The following is a 25,833-nucleotide window of genomic DNA, read 5'->3' as shown; positions in this document are numbered from 1 at the left end:
TCAGTTCTGTTATCCCTATCTTCTACAAAATCATGATAAGGTTTGCTTCGGATCTTTTTCTAACCGGAACTTGCCTAAGACAACATTTTGCCGCAGAAAATTCTATATGATGAAATGAGAAAGACACCGTTCCTCAATAAAAGTAAAACATTTACTGTAAAACTAGCACTCTAAACCGCTTTGCTTAGAATAGTTTTATAGGCAGTAATGAACAATCTTTTTCAGTAAGACGTTATTTCCCTTGAGCTGAATAGAGTTTTTAACAAACACACACACACAAAGTTTCACTATCTAGGTAAAGTTAATGGTAAATATGACCACCTACTAACAAACCACACATTCCCAGTATACTCCCACAAATTTTAGTTTTTTTATTCTGGGTGGATACACATCTAAATTACTGACTTCTACAACGCGTATGTTGTGTTCTGACTCGAAATTTATTCCGGAGAATGCTACCAAAAAATGCATCGAAGTTTCCAAAACTACAGTACACAATTAGAATGCATGTGATTGTCTTCACATATTTTAGCATCTTCTATATATATATTTACCTTTCTTTTCATTGCCTATCCTAAGACAGTTCACCCATTACCACCTACTCCATTGTGGTCCTGTTTGTGTAAAACGAATGCCACTTTTATGAGCTATAGTATCTAAAGACGGTGTTCTTTCCCAGATTTTGCTGTAACCAATTTGAGAATTATCACCAAGTGTAACAATAAAGATTTATCTACTTTTAATTATTTAATACCCTAATGCAATTACTTTAACACATTAGAATAGAAACTATTATACGTACTGTGTTATACAAAAGACAATATACAGCCAGCTGAATGTGTTCATACTAATAAGCATTCTTGGAAAATAAATTCAGACGTTTGTTGAATATGTGCCTGTCTTGTCACATATTTATTTTTTTCCTGTGTGTCTAATTCCTTGTTATTCTGGTATGGGAGTTCCACAAATATCTTCATGTTTCATTGAATTTTTCGTACCTTTTTATTGATTTATATTGCGCTGTTACAACGTCCACAAATTTAGGTTGTACAACACAATGCGTTCGAACAAAAACCATCTTCGTCTTACAAGTCCACTATTCTTCCCAAAACTCTTGTATCTACTGTATATCCACCTACGAAATTGCTTGTGTGTTAGACATCATTATGAAAAATGTGTATACAGTGCGTATTCTTGTGTAAACACTACATAAAAGACTACATAATTTTTTTGTATTATACGATTAAAAATGTATTGACATGTACATTAGAAGAAAAATGGCAATAAACCAAATCAATATAATTCTTAATATTTCATTGCTAATTTATTATAAGAAACAAGCTAATCTAAAAATTTACTATTTGGAATTTTGTAGATAAATAACTTGTACCTATTACTGAAACTAATTGCTTTGTAACTCATCTGCATACACTCCTGTACTTCTTATTTATCTGTTTTCAAACACAGGTAGAAGATAAAATCTGAATTCTCGGTTTCAAGCTTTTATTGTCTTTCTGTTGAAAAACATTACGTGTGTCTGTGGTCAAACCTGATGCTCTGCGGGTAAGTCTACTCTACCCCTGCTGCTGGAGCTCCGCCTGGCGGTATGGTGATATCAATGACAGGTAGTAGCTACTTAGGGTCTCACGCTGATATATGAAAAACTGTGTTTTAGTTAACATCATATAAAACGTACAAATACTCTCTGGTATTCAAATTAAAAGTACCGGTATAGAAGAAGTTGTAAAGGGGAACAAGGAAAAAATACGAAACAGGAATTTAAGTCGAGGGAAAAGGAGAAGGTTTCCCAGTAATACTGTAACTATGTCAGGGACTCACACCGAAGGTTGGGCGACCAAAATGGATATTATCCTTAAACGAGATATTAATATGGACATCATTTACCGCAAAACATGGATAACCGAGTTAAGACAGCTGACACGAAGTGATTTAGATTAGAAAATGAGACACTGAAGGCAGTAGATGAATTCTATTAGTTGAGGAGCAACATAACAAACGTTGGCAAAATTAAACAGGATACAAAATGCAGACTGGCAACAGCAAGAGAAGGTTTTCTGAAAACAGGATTAAATTAATGCTGAATAACAATTTCAGTGGGGACACCACATTAAGAGGCTGTTTGAGACAGATTTTTTGAGATTTTTTTGGGTAAGAAGAGTTGATTGATAAGTATTTAATGAAATTTTGACATCATTTCATTCATATTTCGAACAGTTTTTATGAATGTTTTTGAATAATTTCAGCAAAAAATAACAAAGTTACTCTGTGATGTCCGCTGAAGATTGCGTGCAGTGTAGCCATTCCGATTTTCATCTGAAATCAAAAAGGTTGTGCTTTTATATTAATAACTTATTTTCTAAGAAAATGAACCTCAATTCAGGTGAAAATAATGAAAATTAAAAATTTTGCAGGCGTTGGAACAATTTACTTCGATTTTCATGACTTTTTCTCTAATTATGCAAAGAAAAATACCGTTAAAATCTTGATGTCATCTCACTAGTTGGTTCATATAATTCGTAATTCTATAAAGAATCATACTATGAATTTTCACAATGATCGGATCTATACTTTTTGCGTTAGACTGCACGCAAATGTGAAAAATAGTCATTTCGAAATAAACGCGTTTGAAAAGTAAATTATCGGAAACTAGAAATTAAAGGAAGTTAACAATAATGTAAAATGCTTGCCGATTAACCTGCGATTCCAGCACCATGTAGCAATCCTTCTTCTTCCTCAAAGGCTTCGTTTTGCTCTTGCAGCAGTGTTTTCCGAGCTTTCCGACCTTCCTTCGATTCCAATGAACAACGACGATTCTGACGGCTCACGCGCTGGTTATCCATTTGTTCGGCATAATTGAAGCTTTGCGTGCCTACTAAAATTCCTGCCTCGTTCATGACCATCAGAAGAAATAAATTTCCTTCATTGAATAAGCGTGCTGCTAAATATGATGCCAATTTAATGACTTGTAGTCCGGAGCGCAAGTGTTTAGGAGCTAATCGCCAAATAGTGGAATTAAAACTTTCATTCGCATTTTGTGTGTGGCCACCTAAACATCTCTACAGTAATTCATCCCTTGATAAATCTTCATATATTGGAAGAACTTCCTTCTGTACGTCGGGCTGCAATGGGGTGGAGTGCAGTTCGTGTTCTGTTCCAAGGGCTGTTCGTTTCTGCCACTCGCACCGACTTTCTTCTCCCTCTGGGCAATATTCGTATCGAGGATTTTCATCCGTGGAAATCATGTGATAGTATGTCGCCAAATTGCTTTTGCCACCGATGTGCACTCAGTTCTATGCCCATAAAATCTAAACGAATGCGAATTTCGCTTCGAAATTTTGACAACGTGTTCTTGGATAGTTAAGCTAACAATTTATGCAGTAAGAAAGGGTATTTTGAACCTCCTAATGTTGTTTCCCCCCCCCTCCCCCATGAACCATGGACCTTACCATTGGTGGGGAGGCTTGCTTGCCTCAACGATACAGATAGCCGTACCGTAGGTGCAACCACAACGGAGGGGTATCTGTTGAGAGGCCAGACAAACGTGTGGTTCCTGAAGAGGGGCAGCAGCCTTTTCAGTAGTTGCAGGGGCAACAGTCTGGATGATTGACTGATCTGGCCTTGTAACACTAACCAAAATGGCCTTGCTTTTCTGGTACTGCGAACGGCTGAAAGCAAGGGGAAACTACAGCCGTAATTTTTCCCGAGGGCATGCAGCTTTACTGTATGATTAAATGATGATGGCGTCCTCTTGGATAAAATATTCCGGAGGTAAAATAGTCCCCCATTCGGATCTCCGGGCGGGGACTACTCAAGAGGACGTCATTGTCAGCAGAAAGAAAACTGGCGTTCTACGGATCGGAGCGTGGAATGTCAGATCCCTTAATCGGGCAGGTAGTTAGAAAATTTGAAAAGGGAAATGGATAGGTTAAAGTTACATATAGTGGTAATTAGTGAAGTTCGGTGGCAGGAGGAACAAGACTTCTGGCCAGGCGAATACAGGGTTATAAATACAAAGTCAAATAGGGGTAATGCAGGAGCAGGCTTAATAATGAATAAAAAAATAGGAGTGCGGGTAAGCTACTACAAACAGCATAGTGAACGCATTATTGTGGCCAAGATAGACACGACGCCCACGTCTACTACAGTAGTACAAGTTTATATGCCAACTAGCTCTGCAGATGACTAAAAAATTGATGAAATGTATAAGAAGATAAAAGAAATAAGTCAGGTAGTGAAGGGAGACGAAAATTTAATAGTCATGGGTGACAGGAATTCGAGAGTAGGAAAAGGGAGAGAAGGAAACATAGTAGGTGAATATGGATTGGGGCTAAGAAATGAAAGAGGAAGCCGCCTGGTAGAATTTTTGCGCAGAGCATAACTTAATCATAGCTAACACTTGGTTCAAGAACCATGGAAGTAGGTAGTATACATGGAAAAACCCTGGAGACACTAAAAGGTATCAGATAGATTATATACTGATAAGACAGAGATTTAGGAACCAGGTTTTAAATTGTAAGACATTTCCAGGGGCAGATGTGGACTCTGACCACAATCTATTGGTTATGAACTGTAGATTAAAACTGAAGAAACTGCAAAAAGGTGGGAATTTAAGGAGATGGGACCTGGATAAACTGAAAGAACCAGAGGTTGTACGGAGTTTCAGGGAGACCATAAGGGAACAACTGACAGGAATGGGGGAAAGAAATACAGTAGAAGAATAATGGGTAGCTTTGAGGGATGAAATAGTAAAGGCAGCAGAGGATCAAATAGGTAAAAAGACGAGTGATAGTAGAAACCCTTGTCTAACAGAAGAAATATTGAATTTAATTGATGAAAGGAGAAAGTATAAAAATCCAGTAAATGAAGCAGGCAAAAAGGAATACAAACGTCTCAATGGTATCGACAAGAAGTACAAAATGGCTAAGCAGAGATGGCTAGAGGACAAATGTAAGGATGCCTAAAGGAAAATTAAAGAGACCTTTGGAGAAAGAAGAACCACTTGCATGAATATCAAGAGCTTTGATGGAAACCCAGTTCTAAGCAAAGAAGGGAAAGCAGAAAGGTGGAAGGAGTATATAGAGGGTCTATACAAGGGCGATGTACTTGAGGACAATATTATAGAAATGAAAGAGGATGTAGATGAAGATGAAATGGGAGTGCGTGAAGAGTTTGACAGAGCACTGAAAGACCTAAGTCGAAACAAGGCAACGCGAGTAGACAACATTCCATTAGAACTACTGACGGCCTTGGGATCGCCAGTCCTGACAAAACTCTACCATCTGGTGAGCAAGATGTATGAGACAGGCGAAATTCCCTCAGACTTCAAGAAGAATATAATAATTACAATCCCAAAGGAAGCAGGTGTTGACAGATGTGAAAATTACCGAACTATCAGTTTAATAAGTCACAGCTGCAAAATACTAACGCGAATCCTTTACAGACGAATGGAAAAACTGGTAGAAGCTGACCTCGGGGAAGAGCAGTTTGGATTCCGTAGAAATGTTGGAACACATGAGGCAATACTGACCCTACGACTTATCTTAGAGGAAAGATTAAGGAAAGGCAAACCTACGTTTCTAGCATTTGTAGACTTAGAGAAAGCTTTTGACAATGTTGATTGGAATACTCCCTTTCAAATTCTGAAGGTGGCAGGGGTAGAATACAGGGAGCGAAAGGCTATTTACAATTTGTACAGAAACCAGATGGCAGTTATTATAGTCGAGGCGTATGAAAGGGAAGCAGTGGTTGGGAAGGGAGTAAGACAGGGTTGTAGCCTCTCCCCGATGTTATTCAATCTGTATATTGAGCAAGCAATAAAGGAAACAAAAGAAAAGTTCGGAATAGGTATTAAAATCCATGGAAAAGAAGTAAAAACTTTGAGGTTCGCCGATGACATTGTAATTCTGTCAGAGGCAGCAAAAGGACTTGGAAGAGCAGTTGGACGGAATGGAATGTGTCTTGAAGGGAGGATATAAGATGAACATCAACAAAAGCAAAACGAGGATAATGGAATGTAGTCGAATTAAGTCGGGTGATGCTGAGGGAATTAGATTAGGAAATGAGACACTTAAAGTAGTAAACGATTTTTGCTATTTGGGAAGCAAAATAACTGATGATGGTCGAGGTAGAGAGGATATAAAACGTAGAATGGCAATGGCAAGGAAAGCGTTTCAGCAGAAGAAAAATTTGTTAACATCGAGTGTAGCTTTAAAAGTTAGGAAGTTGTTTCTGAAAGTATTTGTATAAAGTGTAGCCATGTATGGAAGTGAAACGTGGACGATAAATAGTTTAGACAAGAAGAGAATAGAAGCTTTCGAAATGTGGTGCTACAGAATAATACTGTTAATTAGATGGGTATATCACATAACTAATAAGGAGGTATTGAATAGAATTGGGGAGAAGAGGAGTTTGTGGCACAACTTGACTAGAAGAAGGGATCGGTTGGTAGGACATGTACTGAGACATCGAGGGATCACCAATTTAGTATTGGAGGGGAGCGTGGAGGGTAAAAATCATAGAGGGAGGCCAAGAGATGAATACAATAAGCATATTCAGAAAGATGTAGGCTGCAGTAGGTACTGGGAGATGAAGAAGCTTGTAGAGGATAGAGTAGCATGGAGAGCTGCATCAAACCAGTCTCGGGACTGAAGACCACAACAACAACAATGGAAGATAAACAGAACAGACGTGAAGAGAACAGCTTTTGAAAACCGGTGATGCAGGATAATGTTAAAGGTTATATGGGTAGATCAAGTAACTGCCGAACTGTCATAAATGGACTCAAATAAGAGAACAGTAGCTAGAACACGTCTGAGGTATCGAGGAACAGTTAATTTAGTAACTGAGGGCAGTACTGGGGTAAAAATTTCGGAAGACTAGACTTGACTACAGAAAACAGTTTAAGCGGATGTATGCGGAGATGAAGAGAGAAGCGTCGGATATTGAAGCGTGCCTCGACACTGAAGACAACGCGATACTCTGAAAGTTGTGGAAGAAACTGCAGGTTTATCAATTCAGCAATATAATTCTTGTATGGATTCACACTTAACTAAAGGAAGATACTCGGACGGAAAAAATGGCAACACCAAGAAGGAATTGTGCGACGCAAGCAAAAAATTGGAAGACTTGTTTCTATATCTGAGCGACGATGTCTGTTCAGATTTATCACAAGTCGCATATGAACGGCGCTAATAGCGCCGCTGTAAGGATGCGAATCAGGTTTGCTTTGAACACTCGCTGTAGCAGTCGTGGGCGGTAATTGCCTTTGGAAGCGACGAGTTGGTATTAGTCAAGAATGCATTTAAGGCGATGAAGACGCCATTGTCGACACCTCTGAGTTTGGACGAGGTCGTGTAACAGGGCTACTAGAAGCTGGAAGTTCCTTCTACGATACTGAAGAAAGATTCTAGGAATGTAATCAGTGCGCAAGATCGGACTCCGGACGGTCACCGAGAGGGAAGGCCGTCGCGTTCGGTGTGTGGGTCTGGCGCATCGCACTGCATCTGCAGCAGTTTTAGCACCTTTTGGCACCACAGTGACACAGCATGCTGTTATAAATAGGACAGCTCGCACACTGACCCCAAATCACCGCCGACTGCGACTCCAGTGGTTTCAAGAGGGAACTCATTGGAGGACAGAGCGGACGTCTGTTGTGTTTTCTGACCAAAGCTGGTTCTGCCTCGGTGCCAGTGATGGCCAAGTGTTGGACAGAAAGAGGCATGTGTGCGCCTGCTACAGACCTGTCGACGGCGTGGTTACACAGGGTCTACAGCTGGAGTTATGGTCGAAGGTGCCATTTTGTCTGACAGAAGGAGCAGTCTCGTGGCTATCCCACGCAACCTGACTGCAAAATTGTGCGTCAGTCTGGTGATCCGAACTGTTGTGCTGCCGTTAATGAACACCATTCAAGGAGATGCGCGGATGCTTTCCAACAGGATAACGCTCACCCACATAGCGCTCTTGTATCCCAAAATGTACTGCAGAGTGTCGACGTGGTGCCTTGGCGTGAGCAGCCACCAGATCTGTCTCCTATGGGACATTATCGTTCAATTCCAGCGTCATCCACAAACAGCATTAACCATCCCTGGTCTGACTCTTGATACACGAAATAAACTGCATTTTAACTCAACAGACATAGGACTCCATCCAACAAATTGACAGCCGACATCTGTGCAGCGCAATGCATGCACATCTACGTGCTTGCATTCAGCACTGAGGCACTCACACCGGTTATTGATGTACCAGCACTTCACATTTGTAACGGCTTATCTCGCGTTTACCTTAACCTGTGATCTTGCAATATTAATCGCTTCAGCATGTTACATAGACGTGTGTTTCCCGAAATTTGATTACTTTATATTAATTATTTCTTGATGTTGCGATTTCTTTTTCCGTCAGTGTATATTTTCGCACATCCATCCTCAGTCTCAGATTTGTAGTGATACAATAGCTAATGAATATATGAAAAGTAATGGAAACATTGTCAGCTGTGTGTCCGTTTCTTTTTAAATTGGACCAGTTTCGGAGCTAGTGATGTCGTATTTAGTGTGGTAAAACGCTGGTTTGGGTCTCGATCCGATTACAATTTTATCATTTTTTTGTCATGCACAACATGAGGGGTATGTATTGGTTACTAAAGGACAGATGGTATCATAATGGTCTTTCATGGACTGGTTTATTCCTTTCTGTCCTATTTCACTTTTCTGCAGGTTTCTCTCTTTATACGTTATTCAATACTTCACACGATGCATTACTTATTCTTAATAGGTTACGTTCTACATGAGTGTAATGACGAGAGATTACTTATGTATTTGTCATGAGGACGGGTGGGCAACATTTTAATTATTCTGTTAACTTTTGGGGTTATGATTTTTACGTTTATTGTCTAGTTAAGAACTCTAATTTTTTTTAGCTATACTGGAGACATTGTGTTGAAACAACTATATATGTTTCACTGTGTCACGTACTCAATAAATGCAGTTGGCTCCTCTTATTGAGCAACGCACCTGTTGTTGTAGTCGTTTGGGTTTCAACAATAAATAAATTATTACAGAACAGAATTAATTATGGTTACTTTATACTTTCATAATCTCGCCGATATTGTGAATTTTTGTGAGTAACTTGTTTTCTGTTCTGTTTGTTAACATAAATATGATTGGTAGCGGTTGCTTTTGACATTATGATCTTGTGTTTATTGAACAACTAATGCTATTGTCGTATTTGCTGTACATATGCACGTAATGACAGTGGATTGGACCATTTAAATAAACAGATACAGACACACGGCTGATATTGTTCCCATTTCTTCTAACAAAAGAAGATATAGGCTGGTAGAAGACATGCAGACTTTTGCAAGCAACATCTCCGAAAATTATCAATCATTCAAAAAAAGTCTGAAATTGAAGGGTCCATAGGTAGAGGAGGACACTAGATGTCGTCAGAGTTCTGGTAGCAGCTTCATTTTTTTTCCAGAGTGATAGTCGCTCCTCCTTTATAAAGTGAAATGACGTGTGAATCACTGGGCAGTATTTGCGTGTGAACACAGCTCGGTCTGGACCACACGTTATTTCTTACCATAGCCTTGTGTAATCTCTTTCCTCCCGCTGCCTCTCTACAGGAGCCGGCAGCGGTCTGTACATATTTCAGGGAGGGGCCGTGCTGTGTTTGCTCTCTGGTGTCTTTAGTTCTTTCCCTCTCCTGCAACGTTCCTTTTCCTTTCATTTCTTCTGCTGCCCCTCAGCCGCCACCGCAGGCAGCGCTGGTCTCTTGCTAATGAGTAGAAGCTGGCAAAACTTCATTTATAACTTCCGACTTGGCCAGGTTTCACTCAAAACTAATTTCAGTCCGCGAAACTCCCATCCTTAATATTCGTATTTTAATTTCATCTATTACAGTTCCTAAACTGCCAACTTCTGTCCTGGATAAGACGGCAAGTTTCCCAGGAGTGTCCAGCGAAGGCAGACTTTCCGCAAATCTCTGAGTCCTTTCTGTGCTGTTCGGTCCCGCGCTGTCGTCCCCACCACGACCGTCCGCCATCAGCCGGCAGGTCGATACCGAACTCCAGTGGGGGCTTCGTTTTGTACTCTTGTTCGGAAACATCTGAGGTGCTTCGTTAGAGGCAATACATCAAAATGCACTGATGAGACACCGAATTTCTCGTTCAAAACGATGCTGTACTATAATTACCTGACACTCTCAGAAGGAGAGCACCTCTCCATCCGTATAAAAAATCTCCCAAAACACAAGTTGTATTGCGCAGATCACAATTGATACATATCCTGATTACTAGTTTCAGCAAAATTATATTGCCATCATCGGATAAGTGAATTATAAAGCCACTACCCGCTTTACATTGCAATTCTGCCACTGTAAACATGGAAGTAAACTCACAGAAAACTCACAGAAGTGTGAATCAGTGTGTGGTGGTTGTGTGTGAACGCACAGCTCAGTTTCTCATATTTTAAATGGCTAGATGGCAATGTGCCACAAGTTTGTAATTAACTTATCCGATGATTTGAAGATGCCAATATAACTTTGCAGAAACTATTAATCAGGATATGTATCAACTGCGATCTGGGCAGTAAAACTTCTATTTTGGAAGCTTTTTTATATTTTATTAATTATAATATTATTAATATTATATTATTATAATATTATTAATAACATATTTTATATTTTATTGATTATAAATAGATCAAAACTTCAATACGAAAATATGACAAGTGTTCAAACAGGTTGCCTAGACAAAACTAATTCCAGATTCATATCGCATAGATCATAGGCTATCGTTTGATATTTGTGTTAACATCATTCACTACACTTTTGTTATAAAAATGTTAATTTTATATCATCTTATGTTTGATGTACTACTATCTTGCTTTTATCGCCGGCCGGTGTGGTCGTGCGGTTCTAGGCACTTCAGTCTGGAACCGCGTAACCGCTACGGTCGCACGTTCGAATCCTGCCTCGGGCATGGATGTATGTGATGTTCTTAGGTAAGTTACGTTTAAGTAGTTCTAAGTTCTGGGGGAGTGATGACCTCAGATGTTAAGTCCCATAGTGCTCAGAGCCATTTGAACCATTTTCGCTTTTATCTGGGGTCAACCGGTACCTTATAAACATCATTTTCATGTGTAAATAGCCTGTGAGAGGTATCTGTTTTATAATATGACACAGTAAACTATACGGAAGATTGACATTTATCCTAAATTAACAATATATTAACTGATCACTGAACTCTAATATCGTCGTTATGACGTACGGCTCAACTGACTCTGGATCAATGACGTCACAAGCTATTTGTTAAAGGACACTACCTCAGCTGAAAGTGGTCAGTGTGTGGCAAGTGAACATAGACACAAACTATGTGAGTCACCTGTGTAACTATTTATATATTCGTTTGTCACAAATCTTAGTCGCATTTAATTTTCTTGAATATGTCGTTGGTGTTGTTCATTTAGGAGCGGAAACTAAAACAATATACTAACCATATCTTATCATTTAATTTATTTCTGCAATATCATCATTTGCGCACTGGTGTATTGACACTTTATTAAAGAACTAGTTTCGATCATACCTGACCATATGGTCAGGTATTTACATACCATTAAAAGACAAAAAAATTAGCCACAGTTAATAATTGCAATAACAATCATAATATACAACTCATCGCACTCAACCTGTTGTTTACTTACAATGTGATGTAATTAATCAGATGCATGACAGATCATAATTATTGACAATCACCATGCCATAAACGAACACGCATGACAGATCATAACTATTAAGAATCACCGTGCCATAAAAGAAAATGTAAACTCCAAATGTAATACTAGAGTATAAACAGCATACAACAGGTAATATGGCGAATCGCATGTCAAGATTAGCGGCATGTCATCTTCAGTCATTAAAAAGTCGGCAAAGATGGTAGAATGTTAACCAAAGATCCTACACATAAAAATGAATATTCTTAGAAATTAAATCTCAGGAACCAATTCGACATTCAGTAACCTTCATATGATTGACCCAGTCATCAGATTAATAGGACTAAGTGAAACAATTAACACATTGTTATACAAACAGGAAAACTGAAAGTATCATTTTATCAAGCTAAACAATTTAAATACAACTTATGGCCGTATTACATTATATCATTATCTAAAATAAAATGGTCGGAAGGCCGAACATACTGTCTTGTCAGGTCAGACGAATCTTTATAAACGGCTTATAAAAATATTACATTATTTTATTTTTATGAAATTCGAGATACCTAATGGTGCGAAAACTGAAGACAATGATTATTCAGAAACATACATCATTACAAAAATTACAACATCTTGTATATCCACTATGAATTTATTGCATATATAATTTATTTAAACGTAAAGTAGTGGTTATCTCAGAAAGGGAAGTGCTTCTTTCCCCGCGTCAAACAGCATTAAAACCTTCACCTCTAGTAGAAACAACGAGCTGAAAGATTTGAATGAGAAGTACATCCGCAAAAGTTCTGAGTGTTTCGAGCTCGTGTTTATATTTTTTCCCTGTGGGGGAAACTGCTAAATAAGAAGCTATGCCCCATCACTGCAACCACCTTCTCTATTTTGTGTCGTCCTCTTCATTTTTCGTTATTTTTGAGCTACTATACCTCCAACACATACTCTACTATCTTCATCCTTGCTTATCTTTCCTAAAACGTTGCATTCCAACATATTTGTTCTAAAAAAATGTTTTAAAAGTTTAATTTTTCTAAATAGTTGCAGGGTTTCTTCACTCACTGCAATACAGCATCACTGGATCTTCTTTGTGTCCGGCTGCTACTTGTTAGTCTTTTCCATCACTTTAAATCACTTTTGTAAAACCACTCCACTAGCGCCACCAGCTCTTGCAAAAGTTGGCAGCCGTCACACGAGTTTCTGTCCTGACTATGACCCAGGCATCACTTCCTCTCGTATTTACAGGCGTAAGTGAGTTTGGCGTTTCAGTCGCTGTGATTATGATCAAGCTGCTAATCGTGAGGCGGAGAAATCGAAACGCTACAGAAAAGATTAGTAGACAGACTAAAAGAAGCAGATATATTGAATAAAACCCTCAGACACAGATACATGAAGTTCACTAGATCAGCTGATGTGGCAGCACTGAAAGGAGTGCTGAGTTGTGCTTCATGTTTTCAACTGACGCGGGATACTGGACCAGCTGCCACAGGCCGGCCAATAACACTCATAGAGTCTGGGATAAACGACAAAATGAAGGCGAGCAAGGCAGCATGGATGACTCCAAGCTTCTAATGCGTTTGTACTTTCTAGTTGTGATCGAAATACACTCCTGGAAATTGAAATAAGAACACCGTGAATTCATTGTCCCAGGAAGGGGAAACTTTATTGACACATTCCTGGGGACAGATACATCACATGATCACACTGACAGAACCACAGGCACATAGACACATGCAACAGAGCATGCACAATGTCGGCACTAGTACAGTGTATATCCACCTTTCGCAGCAATGCAGGCTGCTATTCTCCCATGGAGACGATCGTAGAAATGCTGGATGTAGTCCTGTGGAACGGCTTGCCATGCCATTTCCACCTGGCGCCTCAGTTGGACCAGCGTTCGTGCTGGACGTGCAGACCGCGTGAGACGACGCTTCATCCAGTCCCAAACATGCTCAATGGGGGACAGATCCGGAGATCTTGCTGGCCAGGGTAGTTGACTTACACCTTCTAGAGCACGTTGGGTGGCACGGGATACATGCGGACGTGCATTGTCCTGTTGGAACAGCAAGTTCCCTTGCCGGTCTAGGAATGGTAGAACGATGGGTTCGATGACGGTTTGGATGTACCGTGCACTATTCAGTGTCCCCTCGACGATCACCAGTGGTGTACGGCCAGTGTAGGAGATCGCTCCCCACACCATGATGCCGGGTGTTGGCCCTGTGTGCCTCGGTCGTATGCAGTCCTGATTGTGGCGCTCACCTGCACGGCGCCAAACACGCATACGACCATCATTGGCACCAAGGCAGAAGCGACTCTCATCGCTGAAGACGACACGTCTCCATTCGTCCCTCCATTCACGCCTGTCGCGACACCACTGGAGGCGGGCTGCACGATGTTGGGGCGTGAGCGGAAGACGGCCTAACGGTGTGCGGGACCGTAGCCCAGCTTCATGAAGACGGTTGCGAATGGTCCTCGCCGATACCCCAGGAGCAACAGTGTCCCTAATTTGCTGGGAAGTGGCGGTGCGGTCCCCTACGGCACTGCGTAGGATCCTACGGTCTTGGCGTGCATCCGTGCGTCGCTGCGGTCCGGTCCCAGGTCGACGGGCACGTGCACCTTCCGCCGACCACTGGCGACAACATCGATGTACTGTGGAGACCTCACGCCCCACGTGTTGAGCAATTCGGCGGTACGTCCACCCGGCCTCCCGCATGCCCACTATACGCCCTCGCTCAAAGTCCGTCAGCTGCACATACGGTTCACGTCCACGCTGTCGCGGCATGCTACCAGTGTTAAAGACTGCGATGGAGCTCCGTATGCCACGGCAAACTGGCTGACACTGACGGCGGCGGTGCACAAATGCTGCGCAGCTAGCGCCATTCGACGGCCAACACCGCGGTTCCTGGTGTGTCCGCTGTGCCGTGCGTGTGATCATTGCTTGTACAGCCCTCTCGCAGTGTCCGGAGCAAGTATTGTTGGTTCTGACAGACCGGTGTCAATGTGTTCTTTTTTCTATTTCCAGGAGTGTATTTCTAAATCAAGTCGTCACAACGACTGAGCGACAAGATTAATATACAATTCCCGAATGAAATTTTCATCTGATATGAGACTTCCTGGCAGTGTTGTTCGTAAGTTCCTCCAGAGTTCCAGAGGATGGCTATGTGAAAACTACGAGGCGTACATACAATAGACGTAACATCGGCCAGCTTTACAAATCTATTCTCTGGGTTGCCAATATGCAGATGCGGCAATACGAAGCAGATAACTCGTGTACGTGTTGTGACGTGCCTGACCATAGCGCAACTGAATCACGGCGTCTGTTACGAATCGAAATTGGAGAGTTTCTCTATTCACTGACATGTTTTGTTTTTCTGTACATCTCGTAATATTCGCACAGTCGTCTTCTTAAACCCTAGAGGTATTTAGGAATAACCCTGTGTAAAGGTACTGGGCTTCCAAGCGAAGGAGTTCGTATATTTTATTTAACTCACTGGGACGGAGAGCCGAGAGCTTTATATCATTTCAGCTTGCCGAGAAAGAAAACGAGATCATAACCAGCAACAAGACTCTCAAAATGCTTTGTTCCAGCACTCGGGAACACTGCTACAAGACGGCGCCTAAACTGCTGGTCCGTGTGTTGCAGGGGACGACCGTACCTGGCGTGGAAGTGTGTCTTGACTTCTTCACTGCTGTCCAACCCACAGCTCGCTTTGAGTACTTTTTAAATCCTCTACCACTAAAGAACTCAGTCGACAAACCAAAGTGCCACAATTTCAGAAAGCGCTCCATTTTCTTTAGTCTAAGTAATTCTAAAATTTTGTCGCCATGCACTGACGGTATGTCGTCATGATTTTGTAGGCCTTCAATGGCGACCAGCTTTCACAACCAGACAGGAACAAAATCTGGGTGAACGTCTTGACAAATTGTTTTTCCTTTTCTGCACTAAACGACTTGATCAGTAGCAGCTATTTTCTCTGATTGTAAGCGTATTTTTCAATTATCAGCCTTTTATTACTTAAATGTCCCCCGCCCCCCACCGCCGATAGCTGAGTGGTCAGCGCGACAGAATGTCAGTCCTAAGGGCCTGGGTTCGATCGCCGGCTGGGTCGGAGATTTTCTCCGCTCAGGTACCTGGGTGTTGTGTTGTCCTAATCATTATCATTTCATCCCCATCGACGTGCAAGTCGCCGAAGTGGCGTCAAACCGAAAGACTTACATCCGGCGAACGGCCTACCCGACGGGAGGCCTTAGTCACACGACATTTACATTTATTACTTAAATTCGCACGGTAATAAAGCTGCATGAATCACAAATACAACCATAAGGTGTAGACATCAGATAAACGCATTTGTAGGTGTCGACTCTACACAAAAACAAGCATACTACGAGTAACAAGGTGGAAATGTGTGTGTACAGTGGTGACACGATGTCTTAGTCTTGTGTACGGAATGGGTCCACAAGAAGAGCAGTAAGCGTACATGTGAGAGACACAAGCAAAAACAAAGTGCGATTAATAAAACCCGCTCGTTAAGCGAGAAGGTGCCGGTATTAACGGTGTTTGTAGCTTAGAACTAGAGTGGCACTTCATGTAAATTAAAAATACTGCATTTAATTGAGAATGCATACATACTTCAGGCGACTGAAGACGTCGCAGTAAATGAATCCGAAATGTGTCTAGCTTTTTTTCAGTAGCACATAAATAGATACAGTAAAAAAATATTACACGCTGGATGCTGATGGGTTTCGGTTGACAGTGTTTACCAAATCCTGTGCTAGTAATGTAAAGTATGTAGAGCTTAAGTCGCCAGGAACGTGTCAGTCAGCAGGTGACACAGAAACCGCCCATGCTGCCGTTAGAAACAACCTCCAGCACCCAGCAACACGCTAAAAATGTGAATGTGTAACTTCTGAAAGCCCAATATGAAGATTTGTTTCAAAAGGCACGAAAATTAATAAATCTAAATAAATAGTATTTCGTAAGTTTTGATGTCGGATGTCTCACATGCAGGAAAAAAGATCAGGAGCGTCTAGAATAGCCTCGGTACCTAGTACGCATTCGCAGTATTAGTGAAACTGAAAGTTGTCATTTGTTCGTGGCTTGTACCGCATTACCTGCGTACAGAAGAGAGGAAGCAGACAGAAGCTGATCCGCTTGGTTTACCTTTTGTAGACGCTGCAGCTCTCCTGGTCCAGTCAGCTGCGGGCCTTGGTCAACTGAGCGCGGCTTTTACTACACAGATCTCTCCCCGCCTCCCTCATTCTCCTTTTCTTGCACCTCCTCCCCCCCCCCTACACCCTACATCCAACTGGCGCGTGTTCCGCTAATTGCACGCCTCTGCGGCCTGCTGCTGTTTTTTGCGTTTTTGGCTAGCTCGCAGGGATCGGCTGCCGTCACACAAACACGCAGCCTAGACGGCTGCCACGTGCGAAGGGAAGCAACCAGCGGCTTCACTCACCACCTTCTGTCTCTGCCAGACTCCGGTCCCGACTACAGAACCATCAGTACCAGTTTTCCAGACCCAAACACTGTTTGCCCCTATTTCTTAATGCTCCACCGTCCCACATCTCAATCGTGGCACGAAACCCCATTCTTCAACTAACACAGAAAATTTGCCTGGATCGCAATGTGTTAATTACTCCTTGTCAAGTGTGTCAGTCATAGAAGTTATTAGAGTTACAAAACGAGAAGGGTTACATGCAAGGAACAGCTCATTGTCAGATAATACGGCATTCAGCGACACTACATAGCGTACGAGTACCTGCTGCTGGATATAAATTCGACAGCAAGCGCCAGCTGGTACATTCATCCAACCGTGTTTAGCAGTACCAACAATGTTACTCGGACAAGCTTGGATGTGCGAGGGTTATTCTGAAAGTAAGAAACGATCGGTCGCGAAATGGAAAACACAGTGAAAATCCGACGAAGTTTTGCACAGGTGTGTTGGGCACTGTCTCTTGTATGCCCGTCGATCGCGTTACGTCGTTCTTTTTAGTTCTGAGCACACAGGCAGCACATAAAGATACCCAGAACAACAGTGTCTCCCGCCCAGTACGAGGGCCTGGTGAGAAATTTCGCCTGAAGCTATGCAGCCAACATTACATAACTGTCGTGCGTTTTCTTCTTCAAGATAATTCTCAGCCTTATTCAGCAATGAAGATGCTCTTGCATCGTTGTCAATGGGAAATGTTTGATTATCCGCAATTCAGCCCTTAATTGTCTCGCTCTGAGTTTCATCTCTGCTCACATGAACCGCTTTCTTTGAAGACAACGTTTTGGCACAGACAACGAGCTGTAGGCCAGCGTAGAGAATTGGCGAAAAGCACTGGCGGCTGCCTTCTATAACGAGGATATCGGAAAGTTGGTACAACACTACGACAAACGTCTAAGTCGGATCGGCGACCATGGAGATAAGTAGCTAAAATTTGAAGCTAACTGTTGCAAATAAAATAGTTTTGATTTTCGCTGTGGTTTCCATTTCGTGACCTATCGTGCCTTACTTTCCGAACAGCCCTCGTATTCTACGGCGTGTAACGACCTAAGCGCTTCGATTGTGGTTTGTCAGCGTAAAAACTCACGTTGCATAATCTAGAGGCAGCCGATGGTCCAGAGCCGCACACTGAGACTGCACCACAGTTGGAAAAGCTCTGCCGCCTCTCCCCCCCTACACCCCCCCCCACCCCCACCCCAGCCACTACCCGCTCTGCCATAATTTTTTCTTTGCAGACAGACTTTGCAAATTTACGATTTTGCACGTAGATTTAGTAAAATCGAAGCTCTGATGAAACAATACTACCTAAATGAACAAAAAAGAAACACCGTCCGAACAGAACTTAAAGGCCCAACGCTACCGACCGGCCGCCGTGTCATCCTCAGGCCTAGGCGTCACCGGATGCGGATACGGAGGGACACGTGTCCAGTACGCCGCTCACCCGGCCGTTGTCAGTTGTCGTGAGCGGTGCCGCTTATTCTCACTGAAGCAGCTCCCCAGTTGGCCTCACAAGGGCTGAGCGCAGCCCACTTGCCAACAGCTGCCAGCAGACCCGGATGGTGACCCATCAAAGTGCCAGCCAAGCACGGGAGCACTTAACTTCGGTGGTCTTATGGGAATCGGTGTTACCACTGCTGCGAGGTAGTGGACCACCTAAATGAAACACGCTGATACAAAGTGTTTCTGACAACTAGTTAAATGTGTCATTGCAGTAAATAAATTGCAACTTGTACATACATTCTAAAACAATTGAAAGTAAAATAAAATCTATATGTCACTCCTTACAGCAACTACTGTTCATTGATTTTAGTATGATTCTCGTCCCCCTTCCACCTAATTTCACCTGGGTAGTACTAAGTATTTGCAGCCAGAAGATATGTTTAAAGTATATACTGATGTACTCAAACCATCCTCGAAAGTCATACCATAATACCCACGGTAGTTGCTGAGATTAGCCTTCACATGCAGACAGACAAACGGGGAACGGGAGTTTGATTTATAATATGTATAGGTATAAAAAGAGATTCTGTTTATTCCTCACAAATGATTAATAGTGCATACAATATTAAGTAGAAATGAAAGAAAAGTGGCTACAACTGGGCTTTTAGAAAATACGCGTTTCCAGCTATTGTATTCTATTCTATTTTTACTTCGCATATCGCTGCTCTGGAAAAAGCAGTTTTACTGTGTTACTCAAGTCAAGATTAGCAGCTGTGTAGTATTTGAAAAGAGAGCTGAATTTGACATTCTGCGTACATCCTTACTTGACCCTAAGCAATTCTTTATCATATTTAATTTTTTTAAATCGCATTTATAAGATGCTACAATCACTGGCACTTTCATACATATGCGTAAAGCTGTTTCATTACTTGTTTAACTCTTGACCCACAATTTGAAAAAAAATCAAAACATATAAATTGGAAAACGTGTCAATGATCTTCATTAACTAGTTCCGCTGTATCAATAACTCTGTTACATTTGGCACCATAATCAGTTACACGTTCTTCAACATACTATACAGAGCTTTCAGTTAAGGCATTTCTTGATACGAAATAGGTTAAATGGTGCGATTTATGTGAGGCCTCTTTCCATTTTACTTATTATTCTGTCATACACTCTAGCTCAGTCTCGCTCCAGCGCTCACGAAACGGCACTGTAGAAATGACATTGTGACAACAGCGCGCGTTTACAGTCTCGAGCCGACAGAAAGGCTTCTTCTCGCACGCTTAAGATTCGAACGCGAGAGGAAGGAGAACACAACTACCTCTCCCAGTTAATCATCATTCTCTAGTATATTTTTGGGTCATTATTGTTCCCTCTCTGTGCCTGCGCCCTCCGAGGAAGCCTATCTCTCCACCCCTTGGTACGGCTCTGCTTTGGTCCCAACAACTTCATCGTTCTGTAGCGTCGTTGAAAGGCGTACTTATGTACGTATCTGATAATCCTTGTTGAATACTTACGTAATTTGCGAGGCTAGGGACCGATGACATCAAGCAGTTTGGTCCCACAAGAACTTACGACAAAAATTACCAGAAATCATATTAACAATTTCTTCTGTCACTTCTTGGTGGAAAAATTTCATACCTAAGATTCAAAGAACAATGCGCAGTAATATTTATTACGAACCGGTTTTCGAATTATTAAACCGTCATCAAGTGTCAAAATGTCATGCCAGTGCTTACTTATCCTTGTGGTCTCTGGCTGCTCGTATGATCATGCGCATCCGCGAAATTCTGTTCTGCAAAAAGAAAAAAGATCAACGTATATACATCGCTCAGTAAAACATTACTGCCTCTAGGTTAACCAACTAAAAAGCGACTGAAGAATATCGCAAGACTGTAGCTATAGAATACGGGAAGAAATAACATAATGACTTGTTTCTGTTTCTTGCAAGGGAATGGCCCAAATATTTGGTATTTAGTCATTCAGACTTCCTTGCAGATTACAGCTGCGTGTCTATCGAGACTCGATATCCGGACGTGCTCTGGTAGAGCATTCGCCCACTGAAGGCAAAGCTTCCAAGTTCGAGTGTCTGTCCAGTACACAGTTTTAATCTGCCAAGAAGTTTCATATCAGCCACACTCCACTGCGGGGAGGAAATTTCTTTCATTTACAATCAGTGTTTATGGCCATCTAAATGTTTGTCTACAGGCGGGAAAAAATGTACGCTGGACGTAGAATTGAAATTTGGTAGTTTCGTACAGCAACAAATCACGGATAAAACACAAATTTCGAATGCAAATTGCCACCCACACGTTTGCCGAGGAATAATTCATTACTAATTCTTTCTCCAATAATGGAATACGTAAGCATAGGCGCGTTGCGTTTTGTACGACCTGACTCGGCTGCAAATATTTGTATACGGCGCAGTTAATCACTGCCCCAGCTGGCTGCGAGTTGATTAATTCGCGGCGCCTGCCGCCCGGGCTCCCAGCCGCACGCGCACCGCAAATGCAGGAAGTGTTGCCTAAGCTGCAGGGGAACACAGCAGCCCGCGGTAAATGGCTATTGTAACAGAAGAGCAGAGGAGAGCAGATCGATATATCGCCGGCAGTGCGCCCGCGCACAAAGGCCGCCGCCGTCAGACGTCTGCCGTTGTGACTCTGCTGCGCTTCTTCCTGCCGCTCCACATCACACGGGCAGCAATCTCTCTCCACTAGCCACAGGGGCTTCCCGACTGTCAAGCGGAGATGAAGGCACTCTTTCATTTGGATGCACCTCGCAGGAAAAATTGTCGTATAGCGCCTAGTGAATTATACTTCTCCCTTCGCCCTGCTCTTGGCAGGAAGTTGGCGACCGCCTCTACAGCCAGCTGTTCTTATTAGAATTGCAGTACCTGAAGTGATTGTGCAACCATGAAATTTTTCTTCTTATTAGAATTGCAGTACCTGGGGTGATTCTGCGACCATGAAATTTTTCTGCCAAGGAGACCTTATGAAATGGCTCTCTTTTTTTTTCAAACTTACGCCATTTCAAGGCGAGACATCAATTTACCAATATAGGAAGATGCATTTCTTAGAAGCACTTCAAAAAGTGACTTGGAACATTTGAGGAGCATCGTTTCAAAAGGTGTAAAATGCAGCCGAGGTAAAAATACAGTTTGATGAGTTTTCATCACAAATTTGATAGGCTCTTTGACGTTGGTGATTCAGATCGGGTAATTTCGTATTTTTTCTCATAGTAATTTAGTATTGAACAACATGAATCGGATAAAATCGTATTACGTACACCGCAGACGAAGGTTCCAAATGTATTACGTTCAGCGAGAGCGAGTCCCAGCGATGCAAACAGATGACATTCGGACGGAGCCAAGTCTGGAGAATAAGCCGCTTGCCCTACTATTTCCCAACAGAACGGCTCTATTGTTTCCCTGACACGTTTTGCTGTGTGTGATGGAGCGTTATCATGGAGCAATATGAATTTGTGTTGCCTTCTTTTCCAGATTCCTGTATTTTTTCAAGTAATGCTCGATTTACGTCGATTATTTGCTGCTGGTACGATCAGTGTTAACTGTTTCACCAGGTTTTAGCAGCTTATAGTTGATGACAACCTTCTGATCCCACCAAACACGGAGCACTGTCTTCTTTTCGAAGCGATTTGGTCTTGTAACGAAAGTGGATGGTTTTCCCGGCTTCACCAATGAATTACGTCGCTTAGGATTCTCAAAATATATCAATTTTTCATCACCTATCACTATTCGATGTAGAAACTACTTTCTTTCGTATCTGGCGAGCAGGATTTCACAAGTGGTCTTTCGATTTGCTTGCTGTCAGTTCATGCGTAACCAATTTTCCCACTTCCTGCACCTTTCCCATAGCTTTCAACCGAAGGTAAACGGCATTCTGCGTCACCTTCAATTGTTCCGCGAGTTCCTGTTGAGTGTGAGTATCATCTGCATAGAATAAGGCCTGCAATTCGTTGTCTTCGAACTTTTTCAGTGGTTTCCCGCGCTCGTCGTTTCTCACGTCAAAATCACCACTTTTGAATTTTTCGAACCACTCGAAACAGTGTGTTTTCCCAAGAGCATGTTCGCTCGATGCGATTCTGCAGCACTTTTCTTCAAATGATAACAGAAAACCAATGCTGTCCGCAAATCGTAGTTCGTAGGCACAAAACTCGACATATTGACGGGTTTGAAACAGATACCGATGTATGGAACATGGGTTACTGTGTGTTGACATTCATCGGCAGCCGTTACAGGAAGCAGATGGCGCTGCAGACGCGGTGTCACGGACCCTACACTGACGGCTAGCACCGTCTATAAGGAAATTCCGGTTTTATACGTCTACACTTGGTGCATGAATCGGCGACAGGGTAGGCAGCAACCTGCGGCTGTTTGTTGATGATGCTGTGGTGTACTGTAAGATGTCGAAGTTGAGTGACTCTAGAAAGATACAAGATAGACGAAGTTTCTAGTCGTGTGATGAATGGCAGCTAACTCTGAATGAGCGTTAATGCGGATGAATAGGAAAAACAAAACCACAATATTCGGCTGCAGCATTAGTTGTGTGCTGTTTGATACAGTCACGTCGTTTAAATATCCGGGCATAACGCTGCAAAGCGATGTGTAACGAACCGAGCACTGTGGCAGGAAAGGCGAATGGTCGACTTCGGTTTATTGGGAGAATACTAGGGAAGTATGGTTCATCTACAAAGGAGATCGCGTATAGGACGCGACTGTGACATGTTCTTCAGTACTGTTCGAGTGTTTTGGATCCGTACCACGTGGGATTAAAGGAAGACATCGGAGCAATTCTGAGACGGGCTGATGATTTCTTACTGGTAGGTTCGAACAACGCGCAAGTCTTACGGAGATGTTTTTGGAACAGAAGGGGGAGTTCGTGGAGGGAAGACGGAGTTCTTCTCGAGGAACACTTCAGAAAATTTACAGACCCGGAATTTGAAGCTGACTGCAGAACGATTCTGTTGCCTCCAGCATACATTTTGCGTCAGTAGCGTGAAGATAAGTTACGAGAAATTGGGGCTCACACGGAGACATGTAGATAATCGTTTTTCCGTCGCTGTTTTAGCGAGAGGAACAGAAAAGGAAATGACTAGTAGTCGTATGTGGTATCCCCCGCCACGTGCCGTAATGTGGATTGCGGAGCGACAATGTAGATGTAGTTGTAGATGTAGATGTAGATGTAGACGCAGCGACAAGGCAGGACGGGACAGGACGGAACAGGACACTTCACTGTCTCTCTCCCTTACACACACACACACACACACACACACACACACACACACACACACACACACACACGCCGCGACATGGTGGAGAGAAACTGCTATGAAGCTGCGCGTTTTCTGCTGGTCGCAGACACGCTGACGCCCTGACGCCGCGGCTTTTTCTCACACACGCGCGCGCGTCTTAAAAGACATGCTTTCTGCTCTCAGACGCGTCTGCAGCAGCTGCCGCGCTGTAAAACGCCGCACGTTTATGCGAATCCCCGCCTCCCTTTGAGACAGCTTTACTGTGTCCGCCTAGCAGAGCTTGAGCTGGGCTGGCGAGTGCGACGTCCGACTTGGTAACGCCGTAACAGAGGAGGCTAATTTAGAGACGTCCTCACAATAAAAGAGAACTAGGGCGTAAGAGAGCCCGGAAAGACGTAATTAAGAAAGCACTGTACTTGTATCATCAGTCTGTCGTCTACCTTAATGTTGTCCTCCGTCTTTTACAGTTTTCTGCGAATCTTTTCATCTCTGTGTAACTCCGGCGCGCAACATACTCTACAATCAGTTTTGCGTATTCTAGTCTTTCTCTAGTAGTGCTATATTCCCCCATTCGTCTATTCAGCCGCCCAGTGCCAGGACAACTACGCCAGGATGACGTATCAGATGTCCCACTGGCCTACCGCTTCTTCTGGTATCTCTCTTCAATGTCTTATGTATTCTCTTTAGTGCTGCTTCATCTCGTACTTTACCTGACAACCAAATTTTTAACATTCTTCGGTAGTATCGCTTTCAGTTCCTTCTTTTTCCGCCTCTCGAACGACACGTGTCTCATTTTGTAACAATCTTGATCTCATTATTCTCACCTACTAAATTTATTCAAACTTCAGCTGTAATTGCAGTTTGCTCTAAAATAACGAGCTTGCTGCAATGTATTGAAAGTTATTCAAGCACAAGAAACGCAACATAATTTTATTTAGCATCTGAATCGATGCTTCCAATGAGTATTGATTGTAGTGATTGTGTTAGACGCCTGGATTTTTCTTTATGTGGAACTGGTGCTTTTATGAAGTAATTTTGGTTTCCATCTTTTATAAATGTATTAATTTATTTACAACGTATTACATTCCTTCACAAAATACCCAACACAAAGACAATGAACTTGTCCTCCCACTGCCTCTGCTTGCACTCAAACTCTCACAGTGCTTCGGACCGTACAACTCCCGCCAAAACCCTCTACACAGTCTAGCACTATACAAAGATATTAACTTACAGATATAGTGAAATATAAATATTTTCATGAATTGACATAAAATCACAATTTTGTTCTAAGTGTTTCGTATATTCATTTCCATAATTTAAATGTATAGAAATTAATTTCTTAGGAATGAAATAATTATTTGAAACCTTTTAATTTTATATTTTGATAAGAGAAAATAAATAAAAATGTTGACAGTGTATTTTGGATGTGACAAGATCACCATTATAATTTGTTTTAACAAACTCTTACTTCAAAAGTTAATCTATATTGATTTGTGTGAACTTTGCGTACAAAACAAATAAACTGAAAATCGATACTGCGGCACACGATTAAATGAAGAGACCGATACTCGACGAAACGAATTCCTATAGCTCAAAAAACATTGCTGCTTTTCAGTAATGCTGTGTTCTACAAGTACGCTTTTTCTAAAAAAAATTGTCTTCGTTTGTTCCAGTGTACATCTGATTGCTTCCTTGTTACGAACATCCTCTGCAACTTTTCTGCCTAGCCAGGCGAATTCTTTCATGTGTACAACTATTCCGTCGTTCCCCATTTTAATTTCCTTTCTAGTGTTCTTCACCATTTTCATCTTTCCCTTGTTCATCGTCGAGACATTTTCTGTGCAAATTATGTGGTCCATTGCTTTTAACAGGTCCGAACTCTTTCTTACAAAGTTCCA

At 42.1% G+C, this 25,833-nt stretch overlaps 1 protein-coding gene across 1 annotated transcript in view; it reads left to right on the top strand.

Moving 5' to 3' along the window:
* Nucleotides 1–25,833, top strand: part of LOC126147901 (uncharacterized) — a 777,970-nt gene that overhangs the window by 220,326 nt on the left and 531,811 nt on the right. The window lies entirely within an intron of this gene.

Source organism: Schistocerca cancellata, chromosome 1 (assembly GCF_023864275.1).
Source record: "Schistocerca cancellata isolate TAMUIC-IGC-003103 chromosome 1, iqSchCanc2.1, whole genome shotgun sequence".
Classification (NCBI taxonomy): Eukaryota; Metazoa; Arthropoda; class Insecta; order Orthoptera; family Acrididae; genus Schistocerca; species Schistocerca cancellata.
The sequence above is the reverse complement of the archived record's forward strand: the minus strand, read 5'-3'. Positions and strand labels throughout refer to the sequence as shown.